General features: G+C 34.0%; 1 protein-coding gene across 3 annotated transcripts in view; it reads right to left on the reverse strand.

The window, feature by feature from the left end:
* The window catches only part of LOC145269783 (uncharacterized), a 35,589-nt gene that overhangs the window by 6,296 nt on the left and 2,714 nt on the right, over window positions 1–26,579 (reverse strand). Inside the window, exon 1 of one of the 3 annotated variants that reach the window (XM_080125502.1) lies at window positions 4,229–4,705. The exons of 1 other annotated variant lie outside the window; for it this stretch is intronic. The gene's annotated coding sequence lies outside the window, so the exon portion shown is untranslated. Of the gene's footprint in view, window positions 1–4,228; window positions 4,706–19,479; window positions 24,664–26,579 lie in introns of those variants that run through there. One more of the 3 variants, XR_013865238.1, reaches the window with a different exon arrangement.

Below are 26,579 nucleotides of genomic sequence, written 5' to 3' on the forward strand. Positions count from 1 at the left end.
TGCACATATGTCCGCAATGTAAAAAACCTTAGAAAAATACAATCAATCTATAGTGGAATGAGACATAAATAGATGGTAACATTTATTGCTGCTAAGGCTAAACTTCTTTCCTTTAATAAATATAAGAAAGCTTCTCATCCACTGATTGTTATGACTAATAACATGTTACCTGAATGTTTTTCATTCAAACTATCAGCATAACATCAACAGACAACATGAATTGGAATAGATTGCTTCAAAGAAGATGGGCTCCATCTACACTGTTAGAAAACTAATCACACACCACCAGGATCCTGTATCTCTATAAAACACGAATGGAAAATGAATGGTTTGTTTTTACCTCATCTGGGCTGGTGCATGTACTACAAGTCTTACAGACAAATTCCTAAAAAGAATTTCAAATCTAATAAATTGCATAAACTATCAATCAAACTCCTGCTTTTGTCCCATCGCAATAATGTTTCATCCATTTGTCTGTTTTATAATTATTTTAATGAAAAGTGTTCTGATGAACTCATTGGACTTGTGCCCCTTGACATGAATATTCCAACATATCAAAAAGGCAGCAGAATTTTATTGTTAAGTGTATACGTCCCTAGATGCATGAAATGATTTTTTGTTTTAATACCAAGGGTACAACACTTATCAAGGCATGGGACAACTCGAGGATTAGGGTTTATGCGTGTATGGGAGACAATAGGAAAATATTATAGTAATCATTAGTAGTGGAAATTACTTAACGAGACGTTTCATCAAGAACTTCAGTTCAGTTTCGACTTTAAGACGACCATATTTTAGTCAGTGGATAAGCTGGAAAAAAGAATAGAGTTCCACAAGAGTGCAGTTCTACGAAAGAAGCAGTGGAGACCACAGATTGGAGCTCAGACGAGCATTACCCAGGAAAATAAAGATAAAGCTGAAACAGGCTCACAATGTCTTTTCTGTGGGAATAAAGTTGCAAGGAAGAAAAAAGGACACCCCATATTAGGCTACAAAATCTATTTTGAACTTTGTCAAGGCAGGATAATTGTTCTAGCAGCTACTGACATGATGTAGCAACAGTACTGAATCCTAGTATGTACTCCATCCTTAGACGTACTTGGCTTTTATACAATTAGAGAATTTCATTAGCAATGAGAAGTCTACTGAAGCAGCCTTGGAAACAAACTTGATGTATGTGTTCCATCACATCAGGATTAAACGTCAGACCCAGAAGCTTGTCAAAACATGGGCCTACTCAAGACGAGAGCCATTCATTTCAATTGAGGTCAGACAGAGATTAGAGCATTGATGTTGTAAAGATAGAAGCTTTTCTTTTCAGATGCATTAAAATTAACCAATTATCTCTTCCTACATTACAACACTTGCGCAAGATCAGAGGGGAAAAAATCAGAGAGGACTTGGTCGCATTCGGAATTTTATATGTTGCTATAGATGGTAGTGTTGTCAGCATAAATATCTACAAATTATATTAGGATGCGGTTTTAGAGATCATTGATGCAGATCAAGAAGAGAGTTTTTTTTTGTTTTTTTTATTACATTTTCACCCCAAACAAGGCACATTACCACTTTGATGTAGGGGCTACTATTAGAGACACAGGCTACAGGGGTACTAGGTGGGGAGTTGGGCAGCAAGATGTCGGTTTATGTTACACTTGAACTTCTGCATGTCAGTACAGTTAGGGAAGCAGGAACCCGGAAGGGAATTCCAAAGTCTAGCAGTTCTGGGGAAGAAACTGCTGGTGTAGAAGGCTCTCTTACATTTAGGGATCTTTACTGTGAAGGGGTGGGATTTTACTGCTTGGAGGGTTTGTCGGGGGTATTTATGTAGAAGGGGTACAAGTGCTTGCAGTTTGTTGGAACATTCACCGTTAAAGTACTTGTAGAACAGGCAGAGGGATGCTACATTACGTCGATAGGATGGAGGTGGAAGCTTGGATGACAGTTCAGGACCTATAAGGTTGGCGACTCCCTTTTGAACCTTGTTTAGGAGTGAGAGACTAGTAGCAGATGTACCGGCCCAAATATGACAACAATACTCCATACATGGGCGAATGCTGATCTTAGAAAGGTACAGGATACTTTCGGGCATTAGTAGCTTTCTAGCACAGTAGAGAGAACCTTCCTTTTTTGCAGCGGTCTTGGCAATGCTCTCAATGCAATTGGTCCAACTCATGTTTCCTGTGAACGGTAGTACGAGGAGTTGAAAAGATGTGCTTTCAGATAGAGTTGGGCCTAGAATGGACCCCTGAAATACTCCAGCATTAATACTGTAAGCTTCTGATTTCTGCCAACTGGCCACTACTCTTATTAACCTTTGAGATAGAAATGAGTAAATAATTAAAAAGGAAACTCTAGGTATATTGTAGCTGGAGATTTTGCGGAGTAAACCTTTATGCCATACCCTGACCTTTGATATGTCAACTGCAATTGCATATGAAAGATATTATTGTTATTACATCTGCTGTAGATCTAACAGAATGTAAACCATATTGCTGACGTCGTTGTCTCCTTCTCAATTTAACAAAAACTTCAGCAACTCATGGTGCACAGGAGACTGATTAGTTTGCATTGAGAGGAAGAATACAGATCACGTCAATTTTTAAATATAGGACATACTGATGAGGTTTTCCAGGGTGTTGGGAAGCAATTTTCCTTAAGACAACACTTAAACAGCTTTGTAAGTGTAAGAGCTAGTTCTGATTGAACATATAAAAATACGTCAACAATAAAAGATTATTATTATTTCTTTATATGTTAAATAAACCAATATTATTTCTTTATATGTTAAATAAACCAATATTATTTCTTTATATGTTAAATAAACCAATATTATTTCTTTATATGTTAAATAAACCAATATTATTTCTTTATATGTTAAATAAAAAAATATTATTTCTTTATATGTTAAATAAAAAAATATTATTTCTTTATATGTTAAATAAACCAATATTATTTCTTTATATGTTAAATAAAACAATATTATTTCTTTATATGTTAAATAAAACAATATTATTTCTTTATATGTTAAATAAAACAATATTATGAATTTTTATATTCGATTTCATCTTGATGCTGATTCTGACACCTTTTAATGTTTTGTTTACGTTGAGATAATAGACAAGCATTATCATATTCAGCCTTGTAACACTGATGACACTCTCTGTTGATCTCGTCCCTCGTCATAACAGGTTTAATGCATAGACAATTGCACAAGTTCTCTTTATATTTACTGGACCTTATTGTCTTTTGTAAAACATATGAGAAATATTTAAATTTACCATGTTTTATTTTCATTAAAAACTTAAATGATTGCGTTTTTAAAATAGAACTTTAGAAAATGCTTATTTGGTTTACATAAAATAATACATCTCTAGTAAGATAAAAACATATTTATTATATTCTATGTTAATAAATGCAGAAAACTTTATTAAAATTGATTTCCTAAATTTTTAAGCGAAGAAAGATAAAAAAAAATGTTTATTATTTATTGTTAATAAATAAACACTAAACTTCATTAAAATTGAGTTCAAGAATGTTTAATTTAACTTCCTGTTAATATTATTATTATTATTATTATTTTTATCATTATTATTATTATTATTATTTTTATTATTATTATTATTATTAATATTATTATTATCATTTTTATTATTATTATTATTTTTATTTTTATTATTATTATTAATATTATTATTATTATTATTATTATTATTATTATTATTATGCCAGTAGCTTTCTTTGATCTTTTTCCACGTTTTTATTAAGAAAAAATAAATATTTCCTATAAACATTGAAAATTTCCTTAACATGTTCTTGTGATGTTTTTAGTAGCGGGGTTTTAAGGTTTCATTTTAACTAAATCATATTGAAAACTGTTTTATGTTTTTTTTTTTTTTTCATTCATGTTTTTTGGGCCGTTAGGGATTATGTTAGAGTACGTAATAATATGTTAGATAATTATGTGTGTTCAATATAAAAATAATGTTAAAGCACTTGAAAAAAAAACTTTAAAAACACAAGTAAACAACAAAAACCCGATTAGAGTGATCTATAGAACCATTCTTTGTTTCTATGCAATCATGGAATGTTGCCTCATGTCTCTATTAAAACAAAGGCAATCATAATGGTTTTGACGCGCCGCCCCCGCCCCTGTAGTAAAACAAAGGGAATCATAATGTAATAAAAAAAAAGAGCTGCAAAAGCAATTAAATTAATAAATACTTACTTTTTGTTTGGCAATCTGTTTTTAACAAAGACACAATTATAAGATGAGTTAATTTAAACGAGACGAGTTTGACGGGTGGAAGTCAAAATTTTAAGATGGCGACCGCCGCGACCGGAAAAACAAGTTCGCAGAAAATTCAATTTTTTTTTCCATTTTATTGTGATTTCATTTTGTTTTGTTTTTTATTTATTTATTTATTTATTTTGCGTTGTGTTAAATTACAAAATATTCTTTTAAAATTATTGGTGATCACGCATATTAACTTACTCGAGCCATTACCACACCATAGAAAATGGACGATAGTTGATTATTGCCCTTTTATTTATTTATTTATTTATTTATTTATTTATTTGTACTTGGTTTCCAACTTAACATTTTCCTTAAAAATGACGATCAACGTGGGTTGTTGGATATGCTGAAGACGAATATCGCATTTAAATTTTCCACAACTAAGTACTTTTTCAGATATTAAGCAATATAATTTCTTATGTTATTGCTGGTGGTCATTTTGTACCGGCAAGAAGCACGCTCGTGCGTATAAACATAACTCTGAGAAACTGTCAGAAGTCTTTGTCTAACGCAAAGCAACAAAACTTTTTGGTTAAAACGTCAAGCAGAGGTTAGGTTCGCTAGTCACAAGTTGAGTCGAGTTCGTTGTTAACAACACGACACATCGACGTTACGTTCTCTATTCGCATGTCTTAAACGCTTCTCCCACTCCTCGACTCACTCTTTATAATGTTTCGAGCACACCCAATTTGCATATACAACACGAGACTGATCGAGATCTACGCGTGACCGGAGGCTTTAAAAGACAACAGCTGCCATCTTTGCCTTTTCTATCTTTCAGCTTTCTGCTGCCGAGACAGATTCTCGCCCGTTTCTGAGGTAGGTCCTCCTCTCTATGTCTATATCACAGAAACTACAGGCGTGAGTAGTTTCGACGCGCATCCGTGTGCACGCACGCGAATGACAAATCATTTTTATTTGGTTTTTAGCATACTCGAAAACTTATAGGAGTCGTTAGGTACGGGCAAAAATAAACAAATAAGGATAAGGGGACCTAGTTTTGAAAGCCGATTTTTCATAATTTTTTTGTAGGTTTCCGAATACTTTTTGATTGTACCTATTTACTGTGCCTCCCCACGGGACAGAGTTAGACACCAGGGTCGTTTTTTAACGTGGAGAAAAGGTACAAAAATAAAAATTGTCTCAGTCGTGAAGGATTTCTCCTCCACCGAAAGAGAACAAAAAATAGAAGTGCAGCAGCAGCACTACACTTTGATCTTGTCCCGAAGGCCAAGAATACTTTTTGATTGTATTTGAAAGATTAAGTACTAATCCCCCCCCCCAATATTTGTACACGTGAAAAAAAATGTTATGAAAAATGTTTTCACGGCGAGCTCACCAATTCAGCTAAATTTTAAAGTTAAATAAATTCATTGTAAAAATCATTTTAGAGATAAATTTTAGTTTTCTGAATCTATTTCAAAGATAATTAGTAAAGTAAAATCCTAAGATATTTAATTAAAAAAAAAAAAACAACGAAAAATAAAAACACGTTGTTTGCACAAAAAATAGCTAAATTACACCCCAAACCGAATGTTTTTGCTGTTTACACAACCACAACAAACCATACTTTTGGAAATACGGAGTATACGGAGGCCCAAAATCTGAGACAGTCGAAAAGCTGTCTGAGAATGACGTTATTTAATTAAAAGGAAGGAGCAGCGCTGCCCCCCCCCCCCTAGAGGGCATCCGTACATTTCTATTGTAAATGTTTGTATAAATTTTACTATTTTTTAAGTTAACTATTTTTCTATGTTCCTGTTTTTAAATTAATTTTGTTTTTAATTATTGGCCAATATTATATACAAATTATGTTACGCTGAAAGTTCACATACTTGCGAGCAAGGAAATTAAAATCTTGCATAAAAAATCATGCAAAATCTGCAACTTAAAAATAAAAAATAGAAATATTTTTTCTATTATAATTTTTTGTATGAAAATATTAAATAAACAATGCTTAATTTAATGGTAATATCGGTAGTTCGAGAAATTCATTTTTCTCTGAGTTATTAATACGAACTTTAGGGCTTTTTTTCGTAATGTTCCTGTAAAAATTATTTTATTTTTATTGTTACAAATTACGATTGTTTATTTACATAAAAAAGAAAAAATAATTTTTTGCGTTTTTATTTACTACAGAAAACCATGACTTTAGTAAAGGTATTTTTTGTTTAAACAAAACAAATTAATATATTTCCACTAAGATATAAACAAAAATAATTATTTCATTATATTCCGCGATTATTATTTGATAAATACTGAAAATTTCATTAAAATTGGTTAATTTCCTGATTTTTTGTGAATTTTTAAGTAAAGGGAGGGGTCAAAATGTTTATACATTTTGAGCGTCGGCATTCATTTTGCCCTTACCTAGAAGTCGTCATAACCAATCCTAGGCAACTAGTGAGTTATTTTATATCATGGTTGGTGATTGCATTGGTGTAATCGTCTCTACTTTCTTAGGATCCGGTTTGATACTCTGTTTCAGAATGATATGCTAAAAAAAAGGTACTTCAGTTGTTTTTAACACAATTTTTTCTGAGTTGAATTTACATTTTTTTTTCTCGTACCCTAAGCATTAGTTGCTTAAGTGCTTCGTCATGATCACTACCATCGTCTTCAAATCCCTATATGATTATGCCATCACATATATGTAAAAGGCAAAATGGTCGCATGCATTTTTGTACGTCCAGCAAAGGCTTTTTGCAAGGTGGTTCTCTGGGGGGGGGGGTACTATTTTTTAGAACTTTTCATATACTCCCTAGATTGCAATAATTGCGAACGAAGGCTGACAGCGTGATTTCATTTCTGTTCCTGCGTGAACTCATTCACTTAACTTTCACTTTCTGCATATCAACTTTTTGATCGCTAAATTTGAATGATTTTCACTTCCTGCCACGTCATAGCGCAGCGGTAAAATCTCACGTTTTCTTTCACTTTATTTTCCACCTTCGTGCCAAAGCTTGTGGCTCGAGCCTACTTTCCTACTAACACTTTCTTTTTTTCACATTCTTTTTCTCCTTCGCTGTTCAGGTTCGAGCCTGTCTGCCTACCTTTCTACCACTTTTTTTTCTCCACATACATATATAAACACCCAGGAAACGCCGGGATCGCCCGTTAGTGACATATGGAAAGGATATTTTTAAGGTCATCAAAATTCTTTGGCATGGACCTCTGCAATGAATCATGGGCACATTTTACTCCCATGGGAAACCCGTTAAACATGTATCTACCATATGGTGTTATGAATGTCGTAAGTCTTCTGGGATTCTCGTTCAATTTTAGATGCCAGTACCTAGATTTAATGTCGACGCTTGTGAACCATCTTGCGGCATTTAGCTCAGCAGTGACGTCCTCAAACGTTGGAGTTGCATAATGTAGTTTGTACACTGCTTTATTTAAGTCCCAAGGGTCTGGGCATAGTGTGACCCAATCGTCGCTTTTGGTCATGAACACAAATGAGTTCACCCATGGTATTGGTTCAGTCACTGGAGATAGTCTGCCTTGCGCCACTAAGGATGTTAATTCAATTTTTAACTTCTCTTTGGAAGCTATCGGGATACGTCGTGGTGCGTGAAAAACTGGCGGTATTTCGAGCTCCACATGAATAGTATATTCATCAGGTAGACAAACAAATGGCCATCGCTTGTTTGCACCTGATGATTTTTTTAAACTGTTTGTATTGCTTAACTTCACAGCTAAGTTTAGGGTCACTGGCTCCAACTCTTGTCTGTAGTTCTATCAATATGGGCCCTTTTGAATTCACAACATACAATGTTGCACTAATAAATTTGTTAGAGAATCTTACCCCCAGCCGGCATGTGTCTTCTTGGTCAATAACCGAAGGCAATTAACCGTATAGCTGTTGCTTTGAGTGGAACTCCATGTAGTTTTTTTCTGTATATTTCCCTGGGTAAAAGTTGCTCATAACACCTGTATCGACATTCCCATCAATGTTTATTTACCTTTGACTATTGCCAATTTTTAATTTCGCATATGCCTCGATAGTGATGATGGCAATTGCTGAAGGAAGTGGGAATAAATGTCTTCTCTTAAACCACTAATGATACTTTCGTCTTGCGTCGCCATGTGAATTCGCCTGTTTTTATTCCACTTTTTCTGTGTTCTTTTTCTGTGTTTTTCTTTTCCGTACTTATTTTTTATTTCCCATCTTGGTGTGGCAAACGTTGGCACAGTGTCTCGATGATGTCTTTCGCCACAATATCCAAAATGTGTTGGCTTTTTACTATTCCTAGCCTGACTTGCATGTAGACTGCTCTCGTCCACCGGGAGCTAATCGCTTCAACTTGCAATTTGTCTCCTCCTTCTCTACTATGCGTAGCATTCTCGCTATAGTCAGATCATTATTTTCTTTGGTTAAGCATTTCTGCACTGACTTTAGATAAATTCCGAATATGAAGAGATCGACTACAAGGGTATCCTCCACTATTTTGTCTTATTCACACTGTTTGGCTATTTGATGAAGTTGTTTAAAAAATTTTGCCCATTCATCTTAATTTTGTCTGCACTACAAAAGTTAGTGTCTTGAGACGCGAAAATTCGACCTTGGGTTCGAATTCTGTCGAAAGTATTTAATGAATTTACAGTTGAGAATAAAAACGCACACATGTGGAAACATATCGGTCGTTGTGTTGTGTTTAATCCATGGGCATCGTAAGAAATGACACATGGTTATAGCGGTGGGATCAAACCATGTCCAATAAAGAGAGAAAAAGGGGGGGACTGATAAGTAACGTTTAATTTATGGTTTAAATTTCTACATATGCTGCGCAGAGAGAAAGAAAAAGATGCCGGAAGTGGGCATGGATGAAAGAAACAGACCAGTAGCTGGCATAAGACCACCATCATCCCTATGTATGGAGGAGAATTTGTCACCGAACTGGAAGTTATTCAAACTAAAATGGTATAACTATGCAATTATTCCGTATTTGCCGAGGCAGTCAGTACAATATCAAACAGCAATTTTGCTTCACACGTTGGGATATGAAGCTTTGGAAGTGTACTACGGGTTTCAATTTTCAACGCCCCAAGATGAAAGAACGCCCACCGAAATTATTCAGGCGTTTGATAAATATAAATATAAATGCTATAGGGGAAACAAATGAAACCTACGAGCGGCACGTTTTTCACGTGAGGAAGCAGAGAGAATCAGAGACCATGGAATCCTTTATAATGGCGCTTCGGACATTGGTAAAAACGTGCCGTTTTTGTGACAATTGCGTTGCCTCAGTACTCAGAGACCAAGTAGTGCTGGGAATACACAACATCCAGACACAAGCTGAGTTATTAAAAATAAGACAGATTTGCAAAGATGCATTAACATTTGTAAGCTGTCTGAAAATGCTTCATTCCAATCTAGAATCGTAAGGTCCGAGGGAGTGAAGAGAGTGGATTTAAAAACCCAAGAAAAAGACATTGGCAAAAACTGAGATTACAGGGCATGTGCATTGCAACATGGACCGAGTAAAGATTGATGTCCTGCATTTAGCAAGACATGCTAGAACTGTAATAGTAAAAAACACTTTGCTTCGAAATGCAAATTATCAAGAAAAAGTGCAGATTGTAAAAACCCAACAATATAAACAGGAAAATGAGAGTAGTAGTTGTTTAGACTATGGACAGGTAGACAGTGTAACAATTAAAGAAAAAATTAATGCTGTAAGTCAGGAGGGGATAAAAGCGGAAATGATGGTGAAAGGAAAGGCAATTATTTTTCAGCTTGATAGTGGAGCATCAGTAAACATACTGAATGAGAAGCACGTAATGGGAAAACACTGGAGCCTTCGAATGAGACGTTTGTCATGTAGAATGGAACAACATCTAATTTAGCAGCAGCACGAAGTGTACAAGTAGCACTTAAAGCCAAATTAAAACAATTTAAAGACAAATTAAAAATCGAATTACAAAAACTGGTTAAAAAGAAAATTATTGAATCAGTAAATTCGCCGACTCCATGGGTAAGTGCATTAGCACTGGCCGTGAAGAAAAATGGAAATCTAAGGATTTGCATAAACCCAAGACCACTAAATAAAGCTCTGAAAAGGGAATATTTCCACCTATCTACACTGGATGATTTACTGCCAGAATTGGATGAAAACAAGGCATTTCCCACCCTGGATTTACGAGATGGATTTTGGCATGTAAAATTGGAGGAAGCCAGCAGTCGCTTGACAACATTTACTACGCCAATGGTCTGTTTTGGTGGAAAGTTTAGCCATTTGGGATTGCTCCAGCTCCGGAGATATTTCAAAAGGCCCTCTTTAACAAGGAATCTGATTTAGAGGGGATGAGTAACAAAGCAGACGATCTTCTAGTGATTAGGAATGGTAAAACAATAGAGGAAGCAACAGTTGATCATGGCATTAAATTCAGGAAACTGTTGCAGAGAAGTCCTGATCGTGGGATGCGATTAAATGCTGGAAAATCAAAACTACGACAATCATCTATATCTTTCCTTGATCACATGTTAACCAGTGAGGGTTTACTTCCTGATCCTGGGACGGTAAAAACCATACATAAAAGTCCGACAGATGTTAAAAGACCGCAACGGTTGGTTGGATTCGTGAATTTCCTGGCAAAATATCTGCCACACATATCTGACAGGATGCCCCCAATTCAAAATTTAATGAAGGGAGATGTGCTATTGGCGTGGTTCCAAATTAATAAAGAGGCTTTTGAGAAAATTAAAACGTGAGTGAGTATTTAGATACTATGACCTCAAAAAATCTTTGGTCGTTCAATGTAATGCAAGTGAGAAGGGTATGAGGGCTGCACTACTGCAAGAAGATCAACACTTAGCCTATATCAGCCGTGCGCCAACCGACACAGAAACCCGATAGGCACAAAATGAAAAAACCTGGTAGAAGTAGTGAGGGGTTTCATCAGTATACTTTTGGCTGACGGATAACAGTGCTGACGGATTATGGGCTATTAGAAACGATCATAAAAAAGAATTGGGAAAATGCCCAAAATGACTGCAAAACATGTTGATGCGACTACAGGCTTATGATGATACCGTTCTGTACTATCTGGGTAAGAAGATGTTCCTTGCAGACATACTATCAAGAGCATACATCCAGGGAATGAACAGCGAATATATGAACAATATGCGACAAGAAATGACGGTACAAGATGGGTACATTTTCAGACGTAACTGGGTAGTGGTCCCGCTGACTCAGCGGGTTGTGCTAAAAGAAAAGCTGCATTCCACACACCTAGGATGAGAAGTATGTTGCAGAAGGGCAGGAGAATGCTTAAATCGGCGAAATATGAACAGTGAGATCAGAGACTATGTTTCGAAATGCCCCACATGCAGAAACTACGTAGTAGCCAAACCAGCCGAACCATTACCCTGAGCGAAAGTGGAAGTGAACCTTTTTAAGTTTGCAGATAGAGACTATCTCTGTACTGCTGATTATATGAGCAACTTGTGGGAAATTAATCATCTTCAAAATGCAGAAGCAAAGACAGTAATAAACAAACTGAAGCACCATTTTGAACAACATGGAATACCAGATCAGGTGGTAACTCATATTGGGCCTCAGTTTAGTAGCCAGGAATTTTCTATATTTGCAAAAAAGTGGTGTTTTACACATACACCTGTCAGTCCATAAAATAGCAAGGCGAATGGCAAAGTGGAATCTGCAGTAAAGATGGCAAATAACCTTTTTCTGGAAAGCGATGCAAGATAAGGCTGATCGATAGCTAGCAATGTTGGCCGGGAAGAATATTAAGAGATCCTTTTAGATTTAAGGATTTCAAAAAATAAAGTGAAAAGGGCAGAATAATACATGTTAGGCAGGAGGGTTGTCAGCCCAATTAATGCCTATGTCACTTATATATATATATATATATATATATATATATATATATATATATATATATATATATATATATCTATATATATATACACACACACACACACACATATATATATATATATATATATATATATATATATGTGCGTGTGTGTGTTTTATTTTAAACCTTATCAGACTTCTTTTTTGTGTTTTTTCTTTTCCTAACCCAAGCCCGAGTGTAGTCAGCCCAATTAATGCCTATGTCCCCCTTATATATATATATATATATATATATATATATATATATATATATATATATATATATATATATATATATATATATATATTATTATTATTATTATTATTATTATAAACTTTATTAGACTTCTTTTTTGTGTTTTTTCTTGTCTTTGAGAAAAGGGAAGATGTTGCATGAGGAACTAACCAGAGTTTTCACCGTTTGGAGTTAAGCCCCTTGCAACAGCTTATGTTTACGGTGGAGAATAAGGACACAGACATGTGGAAACATATCGGTCGTTGTGTTTAATCCGTGGGCATCAAAACGAAATGACATAGGTTTTAAGTATTTCTCAATTCTCAGTAAAATTTAATTTTAATGAAAAATTCCAAGATTAGGGAAACGTGTAAGAAGCTTTATTTTACTGAGAACTAAGCAGGGAACGAGTCGCTGCGAATCTGCAATTTATTTTAAGAAAGAAGAAAAGAAAAGTGAAGAAAAACCTAAGGGAAGTCGTGATAGTCGACGATGGGGGTGCTAAGACGAACCCCAACACAAACTAAACGATCATGCCAAACGCACGAGAGCATCAAAGTCTATTTCTTTCTATGTCTATACGTCAACGGCATAACTCGCAAATCATCCAATCAAAGAAAACCGAGGAAACCATTTCTCAAAAGAAGAATAAAATTCAAATCATGAACACCACAGATGACGTCCCACGATAATAACCACCAACGTTCAGATAAAAAATTTACTAATGCATGATCAAACAATACGAGATGAAATGAAACAACAGAAGTCCTTCCACCATGGAAACGACGTGAATCAATTCATCACAGCACTAAACAAAATATACACAATACATATCGTACCAGAGCTAATAGGCTATTCCAGACTGGAAAGCGAATTTGTCAAATCCGCAAAATACATGCTAAACCAGAGTGTATTTAAGCAGATGCTCGAGTTGAAACAAGACACATCTACCTTCATCCACCTAAAACAATACCTCATAACAACTCGCGGCAGCCAGATGATCACATTTCAGCGCTTAAGCTGAGTCTGTGACTTAGAACTGAAATGCTTCGCAGGCTGACTCAAAGTTGCGATGCTGGATTCCTGATGCTCGACCTGCATCATACCAGTATCTCAGCTAATAGACGAGGCCAAGAAACACATGACTCACTCATATGTCCAAATGAAAGGTATCAACGGCAATATCTCCGCTCTTGGCAAATTAACGTTTTTGCCACGACTGGGACCAGAACCAAATGAAAAACTAGGAAAGGCCACGATCACCAAGATAAACAACATGTGTCAAGTGCGAGACATGAACAGCACGATAATCTAGATTAACCGTGGCCATATCCGATGTATAGCGCCACGCCACGCCCATATCACATCTCTAATAAATTTCCCACACTCACCTTGCGATGCTGACTTAATACTAGCAGCTTCGACCAACATTATCAGCCAACTCTCATTAATCTCAAACCATTAATATCAAACGGCATCCGCAGCAGCAGATATCCAGACCTCTCCTTCGTCACCAATTCCCAGAGCATGCCAACCAACACTTTCCTTGTTTCAAGCAGTTGACAAACTTTCCCATCCTTGCCGCCGCCACCATTACCGGCACATCATGACAATATCAGCAACTTCTATTACGATCGCATTGACCTTCAATAAACCTTACAAGTAAACTTGGTTTGTACTTCTTGCTTCCATACGTTCATTTTTGTAATGGTCTGCTATTATTGTTTGCCCTATAGGTCAGCAGTTCATCTTAGACGATCACAAATTGCTTTAAATTTTAAATTATTCTATAAATTCATTTATAAAGCTTAATGATTAGTTCAACTTAAATAATAGTTGACGATAATGGTATCGATGCTTAGAAAGTAGGCATGGTAAAAGACATTGATTTTGTAGTTTAACGTGTCATTATCTCATTTATAGTTCTGCATTATTGAATAATTATGTCAATTATAGTTCTGTATTACTCAATAATTATCTCAATTATAGTTCTGCATTATTGAATAATTATCTCAATTATAGTTCTGTATTATTGAATAATTATCTCAATTATAGTTCTGTATTATTGAATAATTATCTCAATTATAGTTTTGTATTATTGAATAATTATCTCAATTATAGTTCTGTATTATTGAATAATTATTTCAATTATAGTTCTGTATTATTGAATAATTATCTCAATTATATTTCTCCATTATTGAATAATTATCTCAATTATAGTTCTGCATTATTGAATAATTATCTCACTTATAGTTCTGCATTATTGAATAATTATCTCAATTATAGCTCTGTATTATTGAATAATTATTTCAATTATAGTTCTGTATTATTGAATTATCATCTCAATTATAGTTCTGCATTATGTAATCATTATCTCAATTATAGTTATGTATTATTGAATAATTATCTCACTTATAGTTCTGTATTATTGAATAATTATACAAATTATAGTTCTGCATTATTGAATAATTATCTCAATTATAGTTCTGCATTATTGAATAATTATCTCAGTTATAGTTCTGTATTATTGAATAATTATTTCAATTATAGTTCTGCATTATTGAATAATTATCTCAATTATAGTTCTGTATTATTGAATAATTATCTCAATTATAGTTATGCATTATTGAATAATTATCTCAATTATAGTTCTGTATTATTGAATAATTATCGCATTTATAGTTCTGTATTATTGAATAATTATTTCAATTATAGTTCTGTATTATTGAATAATTATCTCACTTATAGTTCTGCATTATTGAATAATTATCTCAATTATAGTTCTGCATTATTTTTTTTTTTATTTTTTTTTTTTACAAAGGCATCACCACATTATCAAGGCCAAGAGGTCACTCAAGGATAAGGGTTAAAGAGTGTACAGTAGAAATTGGTCAATATAGTAATCATTAGTAATGAAAATTTGGTAAATTTAATAACTTATATAGAACGGCTCATCAAGAACTTATTTACTTTAGACTTGAACACAACCATATTGTAGTCAGCCGGAAAGCAGGAAAACGGAAGACAATTCCACAGGCGTGCAGTTCTAAGAAAGAAGCTTTGTTCATGGAATCTACGTTTAGGTTTAGGCACAGATAAAGAGTGGGGGAAATTATTGATAGTGTTTACAGCTAGACGAGTGTTTCTTGTGAAAGTTTGGCGAGGGGGGACCATAGATTGAAGCTCAGTTGAACACTTTCCATGAAAATAACGATACATCAGAGACAAACTCGCAACATCTCTTCTGTGAGATAGAGGTTGCAAGGAGGAGAAAAGGACATCTCCTACGAGGCTACGAAGTCTATTTTGAACTCTATCAAGGCAGGACAAGTCCTTTCTAGCAGCTCCTGCCCAGATGTGGCAACAGTATTCCATCCTTGGACGTACCTGGCTCTTATATAGGTAGAGAATAGCATCAGCAGTGAGATATCTACTGGATCGATAGAAAGATCCCACCATTTTTCCAGCGGCCTTGGCAACAGATTTGATATACGTGTTCCATTTAAGATCAGGAGTAATGGTCAAGCCCAGAAGCTTGTCAAAACTTGAGGCCTCCTGAAGACGAGAGCCATTCATTTCAATGGATGACAAATGTGAATTAGAATGTTGATGATGTAAAGAGAGAAGCTTAGTTCTGCATTATTGAATAATTATCTCAATTATAGTTCTGCATTATGTAATCATTATCTCAATTATAGTTCTGCATTATTGAATAATTATCTCAATTATAGTTCTGCATTATTGAATAATTATCTCAATTATAGTTCTGTATTATTGAATAATTATCTCTATTATAGTTCTGCATTATTGAATAATTATCTCAATTATTATTCTGTATTATTGAATAATTATCTCTATTATAGTTCTGCATTATTGAATAATTATCTCAATTATAGTTCTGTATTATTGAATAATTATCTCTATTATAGTTCTGCATTATTGAATAATTATCTCAATTATAGTTCTGTATTATTGAATAATTATCTCAATTATTGTTCTGTATTATTGAATAATTATCTCAATTATAGTTCTGCATTATTGAATAATTATCTCAATTATAGTTCTGCATTATTGAATAATTATCTCAATTATAGTTCTGCATTATTGAATAATTATTTCAATTATAGTTCTGCATTATTGAATAATTATCTCAATTATAGTTCTGCATTATTGAATAATTATCTCAATTATAGTTCTGTATTATTGAATAATTATCTCTATTATAGTTCTGCATTATTGAATAATTATCTCAATTATAGTTCTGTATTATTGAATAATTATCTCAATTATAGTTCTGCATTATTGAATAACTATCTCAATTATAGTTCTGTATTATTGAATAATTATCTCAATTAAAGTTCTGCATTATTGAATAATTATCTCAATTATAGTTCTGCATTATTGTTAAATTATCTCATTAATAGTTCTGCATTATTGAATAATTATCTCAATTATAGCTTGCATTATTTAATAATTATGACAGTTATAGTAACACAAAATATGGCATAGAATTTTTATAGAAAAGCAAAATTTAATAATTTTTATATTGTCAAATTATTTTAGTAAAGAACATAAATTTATTTTCTACATTTAATGAAACCTCATACAAGAAGGAAGTCAAAATATCACAAATGTGTTTTTTAAATGAAAGTTAATTTTACAAAATTTGTTATAACAGAAATCTTAATAAAAACTAATGAAATACATTACATACACTCATTTGGATTCAATCTATGGTCCCCCCTCGCCAAACTTTCACAAGAAACACTCGTCTAACTGTAAACACTATCAATAATTTCCCCCACTCTTTATCTGTGCCTAAACCTAAACGTAGATTCCATGAACAAAGCTTCTTTCTTAGAACTGCACGCCTGTGGAATTGTCTTCCGTTTTCCTGCTTTCCGGCTGACTACAATATGGTTGTGTTCAAGTCTAAAGTAAATAAGTTTTTGATGAGCCGTTCCATATAAGTTATTAAATTTACCAAATTTTCATTACTAATGATTACTATATTGACCAATTTCTACTGTACACTCTTTAACCCTTATCCTTGAGTGGCCTCTTGGCCTTGATAATGTGGTGATGCCTTTGTAAAAAAAAAAAAAAAAAAAACGCAAATTTTATTGAGAACGTTTTTAACATAACACTGTTTTTATTCGCGCTGTTAAAAAATATTTTTCTGACTAATAATCCACTTTCAGATTATCTATATATATATAAAAGGCAAAATGTGTGTGACCATTTCGTGTATGTCTCGCAAAGGCTTTTCTCGCACACGGTTCTGGGGTGGGGGTAACGATCGCTTAGAAGTGTTTATATGCCTACTAGATAATAATATCCAAGAGTTGGGAAAGCACGTAGCGTATAGATTTATTTACGTCGACTTTTATAAAATTATTGGTATTTTGGCTTCTGACATGTTGATTCGGCTTTTTCCTATAAAAAGCGAAACTAATTCAAAGGCCACAACCGTTCTCGGCACCACGCTGGGAAACGTCCAGCAGCAATTAGCTTTGATCAATGTTGTATATCAGACAACTGCTATTCAATCTGGACAATTCGGAGCAGGTTTCCCCATCTTAGGAAAAAACAGTCAAAGTTGGGTAAAAAAAACCCCAACCCCTCCCCCACACCAAAAGTAAACTGTGTGACTTCTATTTGACCCCATTAATTAGGTCAAAGAGTTAACTTTTATTACTGCTAAATTCAAACGTGTTTATGTTGTATGTCGCGGTCGCCCAATAGTTAACGTCGCACTTCTTTTTCAAACTTTAATTTCCAACTTAGCCTCAAGGCTCTGGGTTCTGTCCTCATACTTACCTACCAATTTTTTTTTTATTTTACTACCCCCCACCCCGGAGTTTTCAATTACCCAAAACACCCGGGCAACGCCGGGTACCCCCGCTAGTCTATATATATAAAAACAAAAATGTATGCATGTATGTGTGTGTGTATGTTTGTGTGTCTGCTAAAAACTCTCGATGGACACAACGAAAGTTCACAAACTCAGTATCGTATTGAAGTCTTATCCTTCACTCGAAAAATATCGAAAAATTGGCCAAAAACGTTCATTTTTTTCACCCCAAAATCGACAATTTTCGACAGGGGGGGGTCAACAAAAATGGTCCTCTCGTGACAACGACTGGTTCTACACATGCGCCAGATGACGTCATGACCTGATTTACTTTAAATAGTTGAAAAACTGACTAAATTACATGTACGTCGTGTTAGCTCAGTTGGTTAGCGTGTTGGTTCGTTATCTAAACGTTTTGGGTTCAAATCATGGTGTGAGAAAGGTTTTTTTCGATTTTTTAAATTTAAACATTGAACCAGCATTATTTAAACCATTTTTCATGTAACGTTCATTTTTCTGTTGTTTTTTTTTTACTTCGCTTATCCACCCCGACCACAAACACCGATTTTTTAAATGTTAATATCGAAACAGGCTTATTTAAGCCATTTTTTACGTGTTCGTTTTTATGTTTTCATCGTTCGTTAGCCTTACATTAATTTTTTTGTTTTTTTTCTCGATGTTTTGATTACCCCCCCTCCCGCTTATGTTTTAACATTGTTTTCTTTTTTTACTTCACTTATAACAAACAAACCTGGTCATTGACGTCGTTGTCGCCGTCCTCGTAACGCTTGACGACTTCCGTGCACGCACCTGTTAATTTGGTTCTTACTTTAATAAATTCAAACATTTTTCAGTAACTCATTCTGGCTGGCCGATTTTATTTTTGATCTTCACCTCAGAGCTTCGGGTTTGATCCTACCAACTTAGCCCTCCCCCTAGGTTTCTTTTTTATTTAACAGCACACACACCTCCAAACACCCGGGCAACGCCGGGTTCCCCCGCTAGTATTGTATAAATCATAAATTTTATTAAAAAATTGTTTATTGTATAATTTTTTATTTTGATAACATTATAAATACTTGCAATAAAATAGACAAATTCAAATACAAATACAGAAAAACTACACAAATTTTCTATGCAAGTTGGGTGATATTTTATTTTTCTCTTAAAGCAGAATAGTATAAGACATATTATTTTAAAAATCATTTTCTCGCATTAAATAAAAAATGATTCTTGGTAAATCCAAAAGATCAGTCATAAATTTTTCAAATTACATTATTTTTTGTTATAAAACAATTTTATTTAAAAAAATGTCCATATTTTGATTTCATTCAAAAAGTTATTCAGTTTTGTATTGATTTAATTTCTACAAATTGTGATTAAAAATCTGCATCAACAAATTGTTTTAAATGTATACAATGACATTATTTTCCAATTGATTTTGTCTTAGAAACAATTTTCTTTTGCATAGATAAAACCAACTATTTATTTCCAACCTAAAATAAATAAAACAGAATAAAATTACAAGTTTTCTATGCAATATCAATCGAATAGACATTGGTGTCATGCTAATAATATTTGCATATGTGTAAGGCGATCGAACACTGCAAATTGAGTTCGACAGTACTGCAGCCTAAAGTTACTAAAATTATATGATTGCTTTGTAGCATCAGATTATTAAATTCATTCGATAGAAAGAACCACATAATGTCTGCAAAAGGTAAAAGTTTTATAAAAGAATATGATTTTGTTTACAATACATATTTACATACAGCATATTGGATTTCTTATAAAAGAGATGAGAGACATAATTCTTTCCTTGTAAAAGAAGAATTATATATTTGCATCAATGTTTTTCCAGTAGGTGTTGTTATGTTTCAAGAGATTTTGCTTTTGTTTTAAAAAAAGAGTAAAATATTTCACAAGAAAATGGTTTCTCTCAATTTGTTTTAATTTTCTTATCACTATCTTTTTGTTGGGAATTGGGCATTCTACCGGATACCAAACATTCTCCTATTAAGTTACCTCAACAGAGAGATCTTGTTAATATTTTAACCGTTCCTTTAAGTGCAATTGTTTTATTTTAAGTCATAGTGAATAATGTGTGAGTTATTAGCAATTGTTTTATTTTAAGTCATAGTGAATAGTGTGTGAGTTATTAGCAATTGTTTTATTTTAAGTCATAGTGAATAGTGTGTGAGTTATTAGCAATTGTTCATTCTGATACATATTCTCAAGATTTGCTACTACATTGCATATTCAAGTTTTTCAGATTTTCCAGTGGATATATTTACACACTCCATTGTGTCGCATTGTATAAAAGTCGTCCCCCAACAGGACTTTACAACTGGATCTCAGGTGGATCACACTCTCTTGTCATGTGTGACAGATCCTGCACTTGGTATTGCTGAGACCATCTTTTTAAAAGCATTGGTCATCAAGCCTTGATCTTTAGTGACCATTATCATTCTCTCCTAATTATAGCAAAGAGATCCTTTTTAAGCTAGTCAACAGAGTCTTGTTTATCAATATATTCCTGTGATAGTTCATTCAGGAAATACTTTAAACGCTGTTGGTTGGCCTATTCTTCCAGTTTTCTGCAATGGAAGGTCTGTACCGAGTCTTTTGGGCTTTTGTCATTGCAGGCTTGCCTTTTGTTTCTGTCCTATTGTAAGACAGTCTTGTGCAAAATGTTTGGCCAGTTTTGTGATGGAAGTAGTTCTACTGGCCCTCTTTTCTTGGTGTTCAGATACCATTTTAAGGTTTGATTCTGGCAGCTTATATTGTCCAGTACTCACAATAGTGTTGATGGTTTTTATCTGACAAACCCATACTTTCTGATCATCTTGGCAGATAAAGTCTTGGAAGTACCTTGTTTCTGTATATTACTCGGTATAATGTTAACATTTTCTTGTTTTAGTGTCTAGCCTGTAAATGTCTCTCATAGAATAGCTAGTTGGTTAATGGAAGTTATTTGTTCTTATTTGTCAGCTGTGTTTTGAAAATTTTCCTGACATGGCGCACATACTCTTTGCTTATTTTTTCTCTCATTCAGCCATGCCGAATTGATTCGTTTTCTTTGATGCCAAGATATTTGTATTTTTCCTGCTCTTCTACGTCTCTCATCTCATCTGCTGTATGTTTTCTATGTGGATCTACTTTCAAATTCTTATGGAGCCCTTGTCACATTTATCCAGACCGAATGTCAGATCTTTAGAGAAGGTATGTACAATTTGTCATACTTAATTCGCCATCTGAACTAACTTAGATTTCTCTGCCTCTTCCTACAGTCTTCAAGAATGGACCTGTTAATCAGCAACTGGTCCTTGATGCCTAACATCCTGCCTGTTGTTTGTCAAGCTATACTCCTGAAGAAAGGAGGTCGTGAATGCTGTTTGCAACAAGGCCAATGAAACTTTGAATAGTAGCAAAACAGCAAAACATTCTTTTGAGCAACAGTCTATGGCGAGGCTTTAAAGCCTCTTGTTGGTGGTAGGGAGGAGCAGGGTCTTTCTTTCATGGTATCATGGCTGATCCTCGTTTGCCTCTGGTATTGCAATATTGTAACTTTAGGAGAAATGTAGGTCTGCACCATTGCTTTCCTCTTCCTGTCTGGTGCATGAACGAGTTGAGGAGCTCTTTTAATCCAGGCTGCCGACCTGTCAGTATTTTCTTTGTTGTTACTTTTATGCATTTTGTCTCTCCAATATGAATTCTCACATGAATGACCCAACTGTGATTCCTCATAAAAGAATAGTCACATACTTCACAAGAATATGGTTTCTCTCTTTTTTTTTGTTTTATTTTACTTCAGTCGAAGTTCTCAGAAATCAAGGGGCCCACAACCTGGGGCTAACACTTGAAGTCTATACGAGATAATAGATATTCGAATGTTCCTTTAAAGTTCTTTATCTCTCAAGCACTGAGTTCAGTATGTCTTCACATGTGAATGACTAAGTTGGGTTTTTGTCCACTACTCGAGGCTAACACTTGAACTCTATATAGGATACATAGATATTCGAATGTTCCATTAAAGTTCTTTATATCTCAAACACTGATGTAGTAAAGAATTTTCGAACATAATTTTCCTCTCCCCAATTAAGCATTTTCATATGTTGTAGTATATATTTTGTTCTGGTCTCTTGGTCTTACTAGATTACTGGACAAAAATTTATCTAGACTTGTGGAGTATGTGTTCGCATATGTGCAAACATAGTCTCTTTATGTGTAAAAGAAGAGCCACACATTTAACAAGGATGTGGTTTCTCTTTAGTATGTTTTCGCATATGAATGACCAAGTCGGGTCTCCTTGTAAAAGAAGAGCCACATACTTCACAAGAATATGGTTTCTCTCCAGTATGTATTCGCATATGTTGCAACATGTGTTGCTTCCGTGCAAAAGACGAACTGCATATTTCACAAGTATATGGTTTCTCTCCAGTATGTGTTTGCATATGTTGCAACATAGTCTTTTTAAGTGTAAAAGAAGAGCCACATACTTCACAAGAATATGGTTTCTCTCCAGTATGTGTTCGCATATGAATGACCAAGTTGTGTTTATTTGTAAAAGAACAGCCACATACTTCACAAGAATATGGTTTCTCTCCAGTATGAATTCGCATATGATTGACCAAGGTGTGTCTATGTGTAAAAGAACGGCTACACACTTCGCAAGAATATGGTTTCTCTCCAGTATGTGTTCGCACATGTATACTTAAATATATTTTATTTGTAAAAGAAGAGCCACATACTGCACAAGAATATGGTTTCTCTTTAGCATGTGTTTGCAGATGTTGCAGCATATGTTGTTTCTGTGAAAAAGAACGGCCACATATTTCACAAGAATATGGTTTCTCTCCAGTATGTGTTCGCATATGTCGCAACATATGTTGTTTCTGTGAAAAAGAATGGCCACATACTTCACAAGAATATGGTTTCTTTTCAGCATGTATTTGCATATGTTCTAACATGTGTTGTTTCCATGCAAAAGAAGAACCGCATATTTCACAAGAATATTGTTTCTCTCCAGTATGTTTTTGCATATGTATTGCTAAATATTGCTTTCTTGAAAAAGAAGAGCCACATACTTTACAAGAATTAGGCGTTTCTTTAGTATCTGATTTAGGGTTCATTTTCAAAGTTAAAATATTTAAAATTTCTTTTGATTTATTAACGTTTTTATATTATTTTTATTTTTGTTTTAGAATAAACAGAATAAATAAGAACGACTTTTGTTTAAATTTAATGGATTTAAAATTTAATGGAGCGTTTAGAATTTATATGTGTCATGTTTAAATGAAAATATGTTTTTAATATAATTGATAATATATATAAGAATTGTGCAGATGATTAGGTCAATGTTTTTTAATATAATTGATAATATATATAAGAATTGCGCAGATGATTAGGTCAATATATTTTAAATATAATTGATAATATATATAAGAATTGCGTAGATGATTAGGTGAATGTTTTTTAATATAATTGATAATATATATAAGAATTGCGCAGATGATTAGGTCAATGAATTTTATATCTACAGATGAATGAAAACGGAAAATATCTGATGAATCAGCGACTGTTTATCTTATAAGATATTTACAGCTAACACAAATGATGCAACGTATATGCAGATACTTCAGTTAAATATATATAATTTTCTGTGTAATTGAACTGATACTTCTACAAAACCGACCATTTTGCAGCCCAAATTGAGAGTCTCATATAGATTTTCTTATTAGCTGTATGTTTATTAAATGAGTGTATTAGTCATAGGCACCCAAAAGTACATTAGTCGTATGCATTTGAGACAATTATTCCAATGAGTGCTCATTTTATTAATCCTAACGAGAAATACATACTTATCAGTAAAATGTTTGTTTTTATAACCATGAAATACATTTCACATGGAAATGTTTTACGATATTGAAAACTTACAATAACACTGGTTTCAGAGACTAAATGGAGACATTCATACCATGTTTAACCGCATGCTACAAACCACTTTAGTGGCTCCTGTATTCTTTATGATGAATACATATTATATTTTATACACTTTACATTATTTATGGTTTCTTTTATTAGTAACCCATAGCACGGGTCTACAAGATTTATATATCAATTATTTTTCAAGATCTAACAAATCCAGTATTTTTATCACTCATTATTAAAGCCTCATATATTTTTTATTTTGTTTTGCATTTGAAAATTGTCAATGAGTCCATTAGTCATCTGCACTTGCGATAAGTATTTCAAATAATACCATATTTAATAAGTCTCAGAATAAAGAAATACATACTCAGATATCAGAATTTTTTCCTTGTAAAAGAAAAACTCGTATAGTTCAGAAGGATCTGATTTCTATTGTTTTCCAGCTTTTAACTTTGTTCGATTTGCATTGTATTGATTGCTGGATATTCTGCAAAATAAAATAAAGACAAATTTCACAAAATAATATAATTTTATATATGCTCTTTGTAAAATACTAAGATGTCAATATGTATACACAATTAATTTTTAAATGGATAAATTAGAGATAAACGTCTGCAGTGTGAGCAAAAGGCACAATTAAATAATCAGGCCCAATTTTTTTTAGAAGTCTTCAAATTTATTTGTGATAAAAATAAAAATATAAGGACATTTGTTAAACTACTTATCCATGCAGAAAATGAATTTTTCCCTAAATAATTAAACTAAATATCAACTAAAGCTTCTGTAGTGATTTTCAACATTTCCTAATTTGTTTTTAATTTACATTTTATAGTTTACAAAAGAAATGATTCTTTTTGAAAAGCAACAATATTGTATTTAGGATCTTAATTAATTTTGTTCAAAGGCTCGAAGTTAAGCAACATTGAGCCTGGTCAGTACTAAATGGGTGACCATTTAGGACTTCAAGTATGTGCTGTATGTGCTCTCCACTTATCTCGGCATTGTTTTCAGTCATACATGTTCCCATGCAGATGTTTTATAGCAAACCCCATTCTCCCCAATGGTTTAGTTCTACTTGTGCAGCTGACATATACGGCATAATCACGTTGACACACCGATTCCTGCTGGATCACCAGAGTTAAGCAACGTTGAGCCTGGTCAGTACTTAATGGGTGACCATTTCTGCTTATCTCGGCATTGTTTCCAGTCATCCTGATCTTCTTGCCACTGGACCCAAACAGTGTCGATTCAGGAGAAGTGTGGTTAGAGATTGCGCGATCCTTGCCTCACAATTACACGCGCAACTGCCCCTACAGGGGAATTCTTGGTCTTTCGAGACTGACTAGAGGCATTGACATCGACAGGCAGCATCCATACTGCAGATTTATCTGATATAAGTCCAGTACAAACTTTTTTGAAGCTAGAAGTTAGTTTAAGAAAGAAGTAGTGACAGCTAAGAGAGAATACACTGAAACCACAAGAAAATGCATTGAACGAATTTGTGATTTCTAGAAAATCTATAACAGTGTTGTAAATAATGGGCAATCAACAATACTCCCACGATCCAACAATCATGAGGTTGTTTGCATGGCAACTGAGAAAGCTAATATGCTTGCCAGTCAGTTTGCTTCAAACTCTAAATTGGACCCCCAAAACACCCCTTGCTTATTTTCCTTTGTGGACTGGCACAACACTAGATGATATGAAAAATACCCCTTCTCAGGTGTATGATATCATATAAATCCTAGACACCTCAAAAGCATGTGGACTTGATCTTATTCTGGCTGTACTGTTAAAAAAATGCTCCACTGAGGTTGCTTTCGTCCTCCCCAAACTTTAAAACAATCCCTTAAAAATCTTGCTTTCTTGACTGCTGGAAAACTGCTTCTGTGATACAAAATATTTGAGTCCATAATTAATCAAGCTTAAGTCCATGACCTTACAGCTGCTAAGCTTCTGGTTGACCAACAATATGTCAAAGGAGAGAAGGATAGAGCAGTACACCTAGATATACCTAATACTTTTCACATGATGATCCTCTCGGGAAAATTTTCTCTCCGATAGGCTCATAAGAGTAGTGGTAGATGGACAAAAATCAGAGGCCTGCAATATAAATGCTGGAGTCCCTCAGGGGTCAATCCTGGGCCCAACTCTCTTCCTGATCTACATCAATGACCTCCCTAAACACATACTTAAATCATTCGTTGACATCTATGCTGATGACACGACCATCTACGGCAACATATCAAAGGCTGTAAATGACAAAGTTCTCTCTGATTCTCTCTCCTCTGATCTCGAGCATGTGATTCAGTGGGGGAAGACGTGGCTGGTTACCTTTAATGCATGCAAAACCAAACTCCTATCCTTACATCATCAACACTCTGATCCCCATCTGGCATCAAT

The sequence above is a fragment of the Euprymna scolopes genome, chromosome 45 (assembly GCF_053919585.1).
Source record: "Euprymna scolopes isolate OS-2025 chromosome 45, ASM5391958v1, whole genome shotgun sequence".
Taxonomy (NCBI): Eukaryota; Metazoa; Mollusca; class Cephalopoda; order Sepiida; family Sepiolidae; genus Euprymna; species Euprymna scolopes.